Source organism: Rutidosis leptorrhynchoides, chromosome 4, assembly GCF_046630445.1.
Source record: "Rutidosis leptorrhynchoides isolate AG116_Rl617_1_P2 chromosome 4, CSIRO_AGI_Rlap_v1, whole genome shotgun sequence".
NCBI classification, from domain to species: Eukaryota; Viridiplantae; Streptophyta; class Magnoliopsida; order Asterales; family Asteraceae; genus Rutidosis; species Rutidosis leptorrhynchoides.
In genome coordinates, this window is record NC_092336.1 from 584256115 (window position 1) to 584261411 (window position 5297).

A 5297-nucleotide genomic window follows, 5' to 3' on the forward strand; every position below is an offset into this window, starting at 1 on the left:
TTCCTTCAGGAAGATTCGAAGCTTTCAGTAATTATTTCCTCACTTCTTTCTAAACATGAAAAAGAAGGTCTTGTTTCCTTGTTACAGGCCCACAAACCGGCCATTGCATGGAATATCCATGATATAAAAGGAACTAGTCCTTCTTATTGCACGCACAAGATCTTGATGGAAGAAAATTCCAAACCAGTGGTGCAACGTCAAAGGAGACTAAATCCTCATATGCAAGATGTTGTCAAGAAGGAAATCATTAAATTGCTAGATGCAGGTCTAATCTACCCAATCTCAGATAGTTCGTGGATAAGCCCAGTCCATTGTGTTCCTAAAAAGGGTGGTATAACTGTTATCACCAATGATAAAGACGAGCTTATCACAACACGAACTGTCACGGGGTGGCGAGTTTGTATAGATTATCGTAAGCTAATTATGCCACGAGAAAAGACCATTTTCCGCTACCATTCATTGATCAAATGTTAGAGAGACTAGCAGGAAATAGCTTTTATTGTTTACTAGATGGTTTTTCGGGGTACTTTCAAATTCCCATCTCCCTCGAGGATCAAGAAAATACTACCTTCACATGTCCCTATGGCACCTTTTCATACCTCCGAATGCCCTTTGGTCTATGTAATGCTCCCGCAACATTCCAAAGGTGCATGATGGCCATTTTCCACGATATGATTGAAGAATGCATGGAAGTGTTCATGGATGACTTTTCAGTCTTCGGTGACACGTTCGATTCATGCCTTCTAAATTTGGAGAAAATGCTAATTAGGTGTGAGAAATCAAACTTAGTGCTAAATTGGGAAAAATGCCACTTTATCGTTAAAGAAGGCATTGTATTGGGGCACAAAATCTCAAGTGTTGGTATTCAGGTGGATCCAGCAAAGGTTGACGTCATTTCCAACCTTCCACCTCCTTCAAATGTGAAGGGTGTGAGAAGTTTTCTTGGGCATGCCGGATTTTACCGGCGATTTATTAAAGATTTTTCAAAAATTGCAATGCCATTGAATAAACTCCTCGAAATAGATGCACCCTTTGTTTTCACAAGTGAATGCACTAAGGCATTCAATGTTTTAAAACAAAAACTTGTCAACGCACCAATAATCATAGCTCCAAATTGATCACTACCATTCGAGCTAATGTGCGATGCATCGGATTTTGCAGTTGGTTCAGTTTTGGGCCAACGGGTTGAGAAACGTTTTCAACCCATTTATTATGCAAGTAAGAATTTACAAGAAGCTCAATTGAACTACACAACCACGGAAAAAGAGCTCCTTGCTATCGTCTTTTCTTTTGACAAATTTCGATCATATCTTGTCCCATCGAAGACAATTGTCTTCACCGATCATTCGGCATTAAAATACCTTTTTTCTAAGCCGGATGCAAAAACTCGATTGCTAAGATGGGTCTTGCTTTTGCAAGAATTTGATATCGAGATTAAGGACAAGAAAGGTGCCGAAAATCTCGCGGCTGACCATCTTTCTAGACTTGAAAATCCCAATCTTGAAGTACTCCATGAATCGAGTATTAAAGATGATTTTCCCGATGAATATCTCATGCGAGTAGAGAAGGTGGAAGACCCGTGGTATGTTGATTTCGCCAATTACATTGTTGGGGGGTACCTAGAAACCGGTTGGTCACATCAGAAAAGAAAGAAATTCTTTAGTGACCTAAAATACTATTTTTGGGAAGACCCTTATCTATTTAAGCGATATGCGGATGGAATTATTCGCAGGTGTGTTTCGGGGAAGGAATGCACCGAAATTCTGCTTGATTGTCACCTTGGTCCAACAGGTGGGCACTTTGGTCCCCAAATCACGAGGAGGAAAGTTTACAAGGCCGGTTTCTATTGGCCTACAATATTCAAAGATGCCTACACTGTTTTTAAGGCTTGTGATGCGTGCCAACGGGCCGGTCAAATCACTAAACGGGATGAAATGCCTCAACAAAAAATTCAAGTATGCGAGGTGTTCGATGTTTGGGGAATTGACTTTATGGGGCCCTTTCCAAAGTCTCATTCTTACCTCTACATACTTGTTGCCATAGACTATGTTTCCAAATGGGCGGAGGCAAAACCTCTACCAACAAATGATGGCCGAGTTGTAGTAACATTTTTGATGGAACATTTCGCAAGGTTTGGCACACCAAAAGCCCTTATCAGTGACCGGGGCACCCACTTTTGCAATAAGCAATTAGAAAAGGTGTTGAAAAGATATGGAGTGATCCATAAAATTTCAACATCCTATCATCCCCAAACAAGTGGGCAAGTGGAAAATACCATTCGGTTGTTAAAACACATACTTGAAAAGACCGTTGGTGCAAATCCAAAAGAGTGGTCAGTTAAGTTAAACAATGCATTGTGGGCCTTTCGTACGGCATATAAAACACCTATTGGAACCACTCCTTTCCGTATGGTATACGGGAAAGCATGCCATCTCCCTTTGGAGATTGAACACAAAGCGTATTGGGCGCTAAGGGCATGTAATTTGGATTATCAAGAGGCGGGTCGGTTACGTTTGACCCAGTTAAATGAATTAGACGAGTTGAGGCTTGAAGCCTATGACAACTCTCTAATCTATAAAGAAAAGACCAAACAATGGCATGACAAGAGATTGAAAAATCCAAAAGAATTCATGGAAGGAGATCGTGTCCTTGTTTACAATGCCCGTTTCAAGTTATCACCAGGGAAGCTTAAGTCCCAATGGTCGGGACCATTTGTTGTTAGAAGAGTGTACCCTTATGGTACAATTGAAGTGGAGAACTGGAAGGGCGATATTTTTAAAGTGAATGGCCACCGGGTCAAACACTATGTCAATGGTCCCCTGGAAATCGAAGACGAGGTTAGCCTCAACTTCGAGAACAAAGCCTAAATCAAAATGGGGACGAGTTGGGTGAACGACTAGTTAAAGAAAGTTCACGCATGTAAATAGTGTGAATTGAGTATTTTATTATTGGTTTGATTGTTTTTAATGTACAAAATGATCTATGATGATGATATGAGCTTTTGTATGTTGAAAATGGGAATTTTTATGAGTTTTATGTAAATTTTGAGCCACCAGACCAGTGGGACGCCGTCCAAAATCCCTTGGACGCCGTCCAATTTCAAAGGGATTTCTCAAATAATGGTCAGTACTTTTTTGTGAAACTGGACGCTGTCCAAACCTTCTGGACGTCATCCCACGCTTATGAAATGTCCCGTTCATATTGATTATAAACGTTCCATATTAATTGATTTCGTTGCGAGGTTTTGACCTCTATATGAGACGTTTTTCAAAGACTGCATTCATTTTTAAAACAACCATAACCTTTATTTTATCAATAAAGGTTTTAAAAACATTACGTAGATTATCAAATAATGATAATCTAAAATATACTGTTTACACACGACCATTACATAATGGTTTACAATAGAAATATATTACATCGACATATCTTTCTTGAATGCAGTTTTTACACAATATCATACAAACATGGACTCCAAATCTTGTCCTTATTTTAGTATGCAATAGCAGAAGCTCTTAATATTCACCTGAGAATAAACATGCTTTAAACGTCAACAAAAATGTTGGTGAGTTATAGGTTTAACCTATATATATCAAATTGTAACAATAGACCACAAGATTTCATATTTCAATACACATCCCATACATAGAGATAAAAATCATTCATATGGTGAACACCTGGTAACCGACATTAACAAGATGCATATATAAGAATATCCCCATCATTCCGAGACACCCTTCGGATATGATATAAATTTCGAAGTACTAAAGCATCCGGTACTTTGGATGGGGTTTGTTAGGCCCAATAGATCTATCTTTAGGATTCGCGTCAATTAGGGTGTCTGTTCCCTAATTCTTAGATTACCAGACTTAATAAAAAAGGGGCATATTTGATTTCGATAATTCAACCATAGAATGTAGTTTCACGTACTTGTGTCTATTTTGTAAATCATTTATAAAACCTGCATGTATTCTCATCCCAAAAATATTAGATTTTAAAAGTGGGACTATAACTCACTTTCACAGATATTTCCTTCCTCGAAAATAAGACTTGGCCACGGATCGATTCACGAACCTATACAAATATGTACATATATATCAAAGTATGATCAAAATATAATTACAACCATTTTTATTATGTTTTAAAGATTTGAGTGTATTAAGTCAGCTGTCCTCGTTAGTAACCTACAACTAGTTGTCCACAGTTAGATGTAAAGAAATAAATTGATATATATTATCTTGAATCAATCCATGACCCAGTGTATACACGTCTCAGGCTAGATCACAACTCAAAGTATATATATTTTTGGAATCAACCTCAACCCTGTATAGCTAACTCCAACATTACTGCATATTGAGTGTCTATGGTTGTTCCAAATAATATATATACATGGGTCGATATGATATGTCAAAACATTTGCATACGTGTCTATGGTATCCCAAGATTACATAATATATTAGAATACATGTATAATACAATATAAGTTAGCTAGGATATGATTTGTATAGATTTGTTAAATATTTCCCGTAGCTAAAAAGATCAAAAATATCCAATCTTGTTTTACCCATAACTTCTTCATTTTAAATCCGTTTTGAGTGAATCAAATTGCTATGGTTTCATATTGAACTCTAATTTAAAAATCCAAACAGAAAAATTATAGGTTTATAGTCAGAAATTTAAGTTACATGTCAATTACTAAAGAGGTAGCCACTTCCGTCGAAAGAACGACATCTTGATGACCATTTTGAAAAACATACTTTCACTTTGAGTTTAACCAAGATTTTTGGATATAGTTTCATGTTCATATGAAAAATCATTTTCCCAGAAGAACAACTTTTAAATCAAAGTTTATCATAATTTTTAATTATCCAAACCAAAATAGCCCCCGGTTTCACTACGACGGCGTATATCCGATTTTATGGTGTTCATCGTGTTTCCAGGTTTTAAATCATTAAGTTAGCATATCATATAGATATAGAACATGTGTTTAGTTGATTTTAAAAGTCAAGTTAGAAGAATTAACTTTTGTTTGCGAACAAGTTTAGAATTAACTAAACTATGTTCTAGTGATTACAAGTTTAAACCTTCAAATAAGATAGCTTTATATGTATGAATCGAATGATATTATGAACATCATTACTACCTCAAGTTTTCTGGATAAAACTACTGGAAATGAGAAAAATGGATCTAGCTTCAAAGGATCCTTGGATGGCTTGAAAGTTCTTGAAGCAGAATCATGACACGAAAACAGTTCAAGTAAGATTTTCACTCGAAATAAGATTGTTATAGTTGTAGAA